The sequence below is a fragment of the Oncorhynchus masou genome, unplaced genomic scaffold, assembly GCF_036934945.1.
Source record: "Oncorhynchus masou masou isolate Uvic2021 unplaced genomic scaffold, UVic_Omas_1.1 unplaced_scaffold_2122, whole genome shotgun sequence".
NCBI lineage: Eukaryota > Metazoa > Chordata > Actinopteri > Salmoniformes > Salmonidae > Oncorhynchus > Oncorhynchus masou.
The window spans coordinates 47,501-57,500 of NW_027008600.1; the positions used below are offsets into that span (position 1 = coordinate 47,501).

Genomic DNA, 10,000 nt, shown 5'->3' on the forward strand with positions numbered 1-10,000 from the left:
GGACTCGTTCCCATCCATTAGAGAATAGGACTCGTTCCCATCCAATAGAGAATAGGACTCGTTCCCATCCAATAGAGAATAGGACTCGTTCCCATCCAATAGAGAATAGGACTCATTCCCATCCAATAGAGAATAGGACTCGTTCCCATCCAACAGAGAATAGGACTCGTTCCCATCCAATAGAGAATAGGACTCGTTCCCATCCAATAGAGAATAGGACTCGTTCCCATCCAATAGAGAATAGGACTCGTTCCCATCCAATAGAGAATAGGACTCGTTCCCATCCAATAGAGAATAGGACTCGTTCCCATCCATTAGAGAATAGGACTCGTTCCCATCCAATAGAGAATAGGACTCGCTCCAATAGAAGAGAGAATAGGACTCGTTCCCATCCAATAGAGAATAGGACTCGTTCCCATCCAATAGAGAATAGGACTCGTTCCCATCCAACAGAGAATAGGACTCGTTCCCATCCAATAGAGAATAGGACTCGTTCCCATCCAATAGAGAATAGGACTCGTTCCCATCCAATAGAGAATAGGACTCGTTCCAATCCAATAGAGAATAGGACTCGTTCCCATCCAATAGAGAATAGGACTCGTTCCAATCCAATAGAGAATAGGACTCGTTCCCATCCAATAGAGAATAGGACTCGTTCCCATCCAATAGAGAATAGGACTCATTCCAATAGAATAGAGAATAGGACTCGTTCCCATCCAACAGAGAATAGGACTCGTTCCCATCCAATAGAGAATAGGACTTGTTCCCATCCAACAGAGAATAGGACTCGTTCCCATCCAATAGAGAATAGGACTCGTTCCCATCCAATAGAGAATAGGACTCGTTCCCATCCAATAGAGAATAGGACTCGTTCCCATCCAACAGAGAATAGGACTCGTTCCCATCCAACAGAGAATAGGACTCGTTCCCATCCAATAGAGAATAGGACTCGTTCCCATCCAACAGAGAATAGGACTCGTTCCCATCCAATAGAGAATAGGACTCGTTCCCATCCAATAGAGAATAGGACTCGTTCCCATCCAATAGAGAATAGGACTCGTTCCCATCCAATAGAGAATAGGACTCATTCCCATCCAATAGAGAATAGGACTCGCTCCCATCCAATAGAGAATAGGACTCGTTCCCATCCAATAGAGAATAGGACTCGTTCCCATCCAATAGAGAATAGGACTCATTCCCATCCAATAGAGAATAGGACTCGTTCCCATCCAATAGAGAATAGGACTCGTTCCCATCCAATAGAGAATAGGACTCGTTCCCATCCAATAGAGAATAGGACTCGTTCCCATCCAATAGAGAATAGGACTCGTTCCCATCCAACAGAGAATAGGACTCGTTCCATCCAATAGAGAATAGGACTCGTTCCCATCCAATAGAGAATAGGACTCGTTCCCATCCAATAGAGAATAGGACTCGCTCCCATCCAATAGAGAATAGGACTCGTTCCCATCCAACAGAGAATAGGACTCGTTCCCATCCAACAGAGAATAGGACTCGTTCCCATCCAATAGAGAATAGGACTCGTTCCCATCCAATAGAGAATAGGACTCGTTCCCATCCAATAGAGAATAGGACTCGTTCCCATCCAACAGAGAATAGGACTCGTTCCCCATCCAACAGAGAATAGGACTCGTTCCCATCCAATAGAGAATAGGACTCGTTCCCATCCAATAGAGAATAGGACTCGTTCCCATCCAATAGAGAATAGGACTCGTTCCCATCCAATAGAGAATAGGACTCGTTCCAATCCAATAGAGAATAGGACTCGTTCCCATCCAACAGAGAATAGGACTCGTTCCCATCCAATAGAGAATAGGACTCGTTCCCATCCAATAGAGAATAGGACTCGTTCCCATCCAATAGAGAATAGGACTCGTTCCAATCCAACAGAGAATAGGACTCGTTCCCATCCAATAGAGAATAGGACTCGTTCCCATCCAATAGAGAATAGGACTCGTTCCCATCCAATAGAGAATAGGACTCGTTCCCATCCAATAGAGAATAGGACTCGTTCCCATCCAATAGAGAATAGGACTCGTTCCCATCCAATAGAGAATAGGACTCGTTCCCATCCAATAGAGAATAGGACTCGTTCCCATCCATTAGAGAATAGGACTCGTTCCCATCCAATAGAGAATAGGACTCGTTCCAATAGAAGAGAGAATAGGACTCGTTCCCATCCAATAGAGAATAGGACTCGTTCCCATCCAATAGAGAATAGGACTCGTTCCCATCCAACAGAGAATAGGACTCGTTCCCATCCAATAGAGAATAGGACTCGTTCCCATCCAATAGAGAATAGGACTCGTTCCCATCCAATAGAGAATAGGACTCGTTCCAATCCAATAGAGAATAGGACTCGTTCCCATCCAATAGAGAATAGGACTCGTTCCAATCCAACAGAGAATAGGACTCGTTCCCATCCAATAGAGAATAGGACTCATTCCCATCCAACAGAGAATAGGACTCATTCCAATAGAATAGAGAATAGGACTCGTTCCCATCCAACAGAGAATAGGACTCGTTCCCATCCAATAGAGAATAGACTTGTTCCCATCCAACAGAGAATAGGACTCGTTCCCATCCAATAGAGAATAGGACTCGTTCCCATCCAATAGAGAATAGGACTCGTTCCATCCAATAGAGAATAGGACTCGTTCCCATCCAACAGAGAATAGGACTCGTTCCCATCCAACAGAGAATAGGACTCGTTCCCATCCAATAGAGAATAGGACTCGTTCCCATCCAACAGAGAATAGGACTCGTTCCCATCCAATAGAGAATAGGACTCGTTCCCATCCAATAGAGAATAGGACTCGTTCCCATCCAATAGAGAATAGGACTCGTTCCCATCCAATAGAGAATAGGACTCATTCCCATCCAATAGAGAATAGGACTCGTTCCCATCCAATAGAGAATAGGACTCGTTCCCATCCAATAGAGAATAGGACTCGTTCCCATCCAATAGAGAATAGGACTCATTCCCATCCAATAGAGAATAGGACTCGTTCCCATCCAATAGAGAATAGGACTCGTTCCCATCCAATAGAGAATAGGACTCGTTCCCATCCAATAGAGAATAGGACTCGTTCCCATCCAATAGAGAATAGGACTCGTTCCCATCCAACAGAGAATAGGACTCGTTCCCATCCAATAGAGAATAGGACTCGTTCCCATCCAATAGAGAATAGGACTCGTTCCCATCCAATAGAGAATAGGACTCGTTCCCATCCAATAGAGAATAGGACTCGTTCCCATCCAACAGAGAATAGGACTCGTTCCCATCCAACAGAGAATAGGACTCGTTCCCATCCAATAGAGAATAGGACTCGTTCCCATCCAATAGAGAATAGGACTCGTTCCCATCCAATAGAGAATAGGACTCGTTCCCATCCAACAGAGAATAGGACTCGTTCCCATCCAATAGAGAATAGGACTCGTTCCCATCCAATAGAGAATAGGACTCGTTCCCATCCAATAGAGAATAGGACTCATTCCCATCCAACAGAGAATAGGACTCGTTCCCATCCAATAGAGAATAGGACTCGTTCCAATCCAATAGAGAATAGGACTCGTTCCCATCCAACAGAGAATAGGACTCGTTCCCATCCAATAGAGAATAGGACTCGTTCCCATCCAATAGAGAATAGGACTCGTTCCCATCCAATAGAGAATAGGACTCGTTCCAATCCAACAGAGAATAGGACTCGTTCCCATCCAATAGAGAATAGGACTCGTTCCCATCCAATAGAGAATAGGACTCGTTCCCATCCAATAGAGAATAGGACTCGTTCCCATCCAACAGAGAATAGGACTCGTTCCCATCCAACAGAGAATAGGACTCGTTCCCATCCAATAGAGAATAGGACTCGTTCCCATCCAATAGAGAATAGGACTCGTTCCCATCCAACAGAGAATAGGACTCGTTCCCATCCAACAGAGAATAGGACTCGTTCCCATCCAATAGAGAATAGGACTCGTTCCCATCCAATAGAGAATAGGACTCGTTCCCATCCAATAGAGAATAGGACTCGTTCCCATCCAATAGAGAATAGGACTCATTCCCATCCAACAGAGAATAGGACTCGTTCCCATCCAACAGAGAATAGGACTCGAGGTTCCCATCCAATAGAGAATAGGACTCGTTCCAATAGAAGAGAGAATAGGACTCGTTCCCATCCAATAGAGAATAGGACTCGTTCCCATCCAATAGAGAATAGGACTCGTTCCCATCCAATAGAGAATAGGACTCGTTCCCATCCAACAGAGAATAGGACTCGTTCCCATCCAATAGAGAATAGGACTCGTTCCCATCCAATAGAGAATAGGACTCAGGGATCCATCCAATAGAGAATAGGACTCGTTCCCATCCAACAGAGAATAGGACTCGTTCCCATCCAATAGAGAATAGGACTCGTTCCAATAGAAGAGAGAATAGGACTCGTTCCCATCCAATAGAGAATAGGACTCGTTCCCATCCAACAGAGAATAGGACTCGTTCCAATCCAACAGAGAATAGGACTCGTTCCCATCCAATAGAGAATAGGACTCATTCCCATCCAACAGAGAATAGGACTCATTCCAATAGAACAGAGAATAGGACTCATTCCAATAGAACAGAGAATAGGACTCATTCCAATAGAACAGAGAATAGGACTCATTCCAATAGAACAGAGAATAGGACTCATTCCAACAGAGAATAGGACTCATTCCAATCCAACAGAGAATAGGACTCATTCCAATAGAACAGAGAATAGCACTCATTCCAATAGAACAGAGAATAGGACTCATTCCAATAGAACAGAGAATAGGACTCATCCCAATAGAACAGAGAATAGGACTCATTCCAATAGAGAATATGACTCATTCCAACAGAGAATAGGACTCATTCCAATAGAGAATAGGACTCATTCCAATAGAGAATAGGACTCATTCCAATAGAGAATAGGACTCATTCCAATAGAACAGAGAATAGGACTCATTCCAACAGAGAATAGGACTCATTCCAATCAACAGAGAATAGGACTCATTCCAATAGAGAATAGGACTCATTCCAATAGAGAATAGGACTCATTCCAATAGAACAGAGAATAGGACTCATTCCAACAGAGAATAGGACTCATTCCAATAGAACAGAGAATAGGACTCATTCCAATAGAGAATAGGACTCATTCCAATAGAGAATAGGACTCATTCCAATAGAACAGAGAATAGGACTCATTCCAATAGAACAGAGAATAGGACTCATTCCAATAGAACAGAGAATAGGACTCATTCCAACAGAAAATAGGACTCATTCCAATCCAACAGAGAATAGGACTCATTCCAATAGAACAGAGAATAGGACTCATTCCAATAGAACAGAGAATAGGACTCACTCCAACAGAGAATAGGACTCATTCCAATAGAACAGAGAATAGGACTCATTCCAATCCAACAGAGAATAGGACTCATTCCAATCCAACAGAGAATAGGACTCATTCCAATAGAACAGAGAATAGGACTCATTCCAACAGAGAATAGGACTCATTCCAATAGAACAGAGAATAGGACACATTCCAATAGAACAGAGAATAGGACTCATTCCAATAGAGAATAGGACTCATTCCAACAGAGAATAGGACTCATTCCAACAGAACAGAGAATAGGACTCATTCCAACAGAGAATATGACTCATTCCAACAGAACAGAGAATAGGACTCATTCCAATAGAACAGAGAATAGGACTCATTCCAATAGAACAGAGAATAGGACTCATTCCAATAGAGAATAGGACTCATTCCAACAGAGAATAGGACTCATTCCAATAGAACAGAGAATAGGACTCATTCCAATAGAACAGAGAATAGGACTCATTCCAATAGAGAATAGGACTCATTCCAACACAGAATAGGACTCATTCCAATAGAACAGAGAATAGGACTCATTCCAATAGAACAGAGAATAGGACTCATTCCAATAGAACAGAGAATAGGACTCATTCCAATAGAACAGAGAATAGGACTAATTCCCATCCAACAGAGAATAGGACTCATTCCAATAGAACAGAGAATAGGACTCATTCCAACAGAGAATAGGACTCATTCCAATAGAACAGAGAATAGGACTCATTCCAATAGAGAATAGGACTCATTCCAACAGAGAATAGGACTCATTCCAATAGCACAGAGAATAGGACTCATTCCAATAGAACAGAGAATAGGACTCATTCCAATAGAACAGAGAATAGGACTCATTCCAAAAGAACAGAGAATAGGACTCATTCCAATCCAACAGAGAATAGGACTCATTCCAATAGAACAGAGAATAGGACTCATTCCAATAGAACAGAGAATAGGACTCATTCCAATAGAGAATAGGACTCATTCCAACAGAGAATAGGACTCATTCCAATAGAACAGAGAATAGGACTCATTCCCATCCAACAGAGAATAGGACTCATTCCAATAGAACAGAGAATAGGACTCATTCCAACAGAGAATATGACTCATTCCAATAGAACAGAGAATAGGACTCATTCCAATAGAACAGAGAATAGGACTCATTCCAATCCAACAGAGAATAGGACTCATTCCAATCCAACAGAGAATAGGACTCATTCCAACAGAGAATAGGACTCATTCCAATAGAACAGAGAATAACAGAATGGGACAGGGATCACTGAGGTGTGTTGTAGCCTGACGGGTCTCAACGGGGAAGGGTTTGATGATGGAACAGGGATCACTGAGGTGTGTTGTAGCCTGACGCGTCTCAATGGGGAAGGGTTTGATGATGGGACAGGGATCACTGAGGTGTGTTGTAGCCTGACGCGTCTCAACGGGGAAGGGTTTGATGATGGGACAGGGATCACTGAGGTGTGTTGTAGCCTGACGGTCTCAACGGGGAAGGGTTTGATGATGGAACAGGGATCACTGAGGTGTGTTGTAGCCTGACGGGTCTCAACGGGGAAGGGTTTGATGATGGACAGGGATCACTGAGGTGTGTTGTAGCCTGACGTGTCTCAACGGGGAAGGGTTTGATGATGGAACAGGGATCACTGAGGTGTGTTGTAGCCTGACGGGTCTCAATGGGGAAGGGTTTGATGATGGGACAGGGATCACTGAGGTGTGTTGTAGCCTGACGTGTCTCAACGGGGAAGGGTTTGATGATGGACAGGGATCACTGAGGTGTGTTGTAGCCTGACGGGTCTCAACGGGGAAGGGTTTGATGATGGACAGGGATCACTGAGGTGTGTTGTAGCCTGACGTGTCTCAACGGGGAAGGGTTTGATGATGGAACAGGGATCACTGAGGTGTGTTGTAGCCTGACGGGTCTCAACGGGGAAGGGTTTGATGATGGGACAGGGATCACTGAGGTGTGTTGTAGCCTGACGCGTCTCAACGGGGAAGGGTTTGATGATGGACAGGGATCACTGAGGTGTGTTGTAGCCTGACGGGTCTCAACGGGGAAGGGTTTGATGATGGGACAGGGATCACTGAGGTGTGTTGTAGCCTGACGGGTCTCAATGGGGAAGGGTTTGATGATGGGACAGGGATCACTGAGGTGTGTTGTAACCTGACGTGTCTCAATGGGGAAGGGTTTGATGATGGGACAGGGATCACTGAGGTGTGTTGTAGCCTGACGCCTCTCAACGGGGAAGGGTTTGATGATGGGACAGGGATCACTGAGGTGTGTTGTAGCCTGACGGGTCTCAACGGGGAAGGGTTTGATGATGGGACAGGGATCACTGAGGTGTGTTGTAGCCTGACGTGTCTCAACGGGGAAGGGTTTGATGATGGACAGGGATCACTGAGGTGTGTTGTAGCCTGACGTGTCTCAACGGGGAAGGGTTTGATGATGGAACAGGGATCACTGAGGTGTGTTGTAGCCTGACGCCTCTCAACGGGGAAGGGTTTGATGATGGAACAGGGATCACTGAGGTGTGTTGTAGCCTGACGCCTCTCAACGGGGAAGGGTTTGATGATGGACAGGGATCACTGAGGTGTGTTGTACTCACCGTGTGGCCAGTTTATGACAGACGACTCCGCTGTCTGTGATGACCTCACTGAGACGCAGCTCTATGTGGACCTTTCCCTGAGGAACGCAGTGTTACCATGGTTATCAAATCAAATCCTATTGGTCACATACACATGGTTATCAAATCCTATTGGTCACATACACTTGGTTAGCAGATGTTACTGTAAGTGTAGAGAAATGCTTGTTACACACACACCTGCAGAAATGCCTGTATGAACTGGGGGCGGGGGGGGGGGGGGGGGGTCAATGTGGAATAAACTGTATGGTGATGGGGGTCAATGTAGTATGAACTGTATGGGGGTCAATGTGGAATAAACTGTATGGTGAAGGGGATCAATGTGGAATAAACTGTATGGTGATGGGGTCAATGTAGTATGAACTGTATGGGGGTCAATGTGGAATAAACTGTATGGTGATGGGGGTCAATGTGGAATAAACAGTATGGTGATGGGGGTCAATGTGGAATAAACTGTATGGTGATGGGTCAATGTGGAATAAACAGTATGGTGATGGGGGTCAATGTGGAATAAACTGTATGGTGATGGGGGTCAATGTAGTATGAACTGTATGGGGGTCAATGTGGAATAAACTGTATGGTGATGGGGGTCAATGTGGAATAAACAGTATGGTGATGGGGGTCAATGTGGAATAAACTGTATGGTGATGGGTCAATGTGGAATAAACAGTATGGTGATGGGGGGTCAATGTGGAATAAACTATATGGTGATGGAGGGTCAATGTGGAATAAACTGTATGGTGATGGGGGTCAATGTGGAATAAACTATATGGTGATGGAGGGTCAATGTGGAATAAACAGTATGGTGATGGGGAGTCAATGTGGAATAAACTATATGGTGATGGAGGGTCAATGTGGAATAAACTGTATGGTGATGGGGGGGTCAATGTGGAATAAACTATATGGTGATGGAGGGTCAATGTGGAATAAACTGTATGGTGATGGGGTCAATGTGGAATAGAATGTATGGTGATGGGTCAATGTGGAATAAAATGTATGGTGATGGGTCAATGTGGAATAAACTGCATGGTGATGGGGGTCAATGTGGAATAAACTGTATGGTGATGGGTCAATGTGGAATAAACTGCATGGTGATGGGGGTCAATGTGGAATAAACTGTATGGTGATGGGGGTCAATGTGGAATAAACTGTATGGTGATGGGGGTCAATGTGGAATAAACTGTATGGTGATGGGGGTCAATGTGGAATAAACTGTATGGTGATGGGGGGTCAATGTGGAATAAACTGTATGGTGATGGGGGGTCAATGGGAATAAAATGTATGGGGATGGGGGTCAATGTAGTATGAACTCTATGGTGATGGTGGTCAATGTGGAATAAACTGTATGGTGATGGGGGGTCAATGTGGAATAAACTGCATGGTGATGGGGGGTCAATGTGGAATAAACTGTATGGTGATGGGGGGTCAATGTGGAATAAACAGTATGGTGATGGGGGTCAATGTGGAATAAACTGTATGGTGATGGGGGGGGTCAATGTGGAATAAACTGTATGGTGATGGGTCAATTTTGAATAAACTATATGGTGATGGGGGTCAATGTAGTATGAACTGTATGGTGATTGGGGGTCAATGTGGAATAAACTGTATGGGGATTGGTGGGTCAATGTAGTATGAACTGTATGGGGGTCAATGTGGAATAAACTGCATGGTGATGGGGGTCAATGTGGAATAAACAGTTTTGTCAATATGGAATAAACTGTTTTGTCAATGTGGAATAAACTGTATGGTGATGGGGGAGGGTCAATGTGGAATAAATTGTTTGGGGGTCAATGTGGAATAAACTGTATGGTGATGGGGGAGGGTCAATGTGGAATAAACTGCATGGTGATGGGGGTCAATGTGGAATAAACTGTATGGTGATGGGGGGGTCAATGTGGAATAAACTGTATGGTGATGGGGGGTCAATGTGGAATAAACTGTTTGGGG

General features: G+C 44.4%; 1 pseudogene; it reads right to left on the reverse strand.

Moving 5' to 3' along the window:
* Window positions 1–10,000, reverse strand: part of LOC135532933 (ras GTPase-activating protein 3-like) — a 74,470-nt pseudogene that overhangs the window by 47,488 nt on the left and 16,982 nt on the right.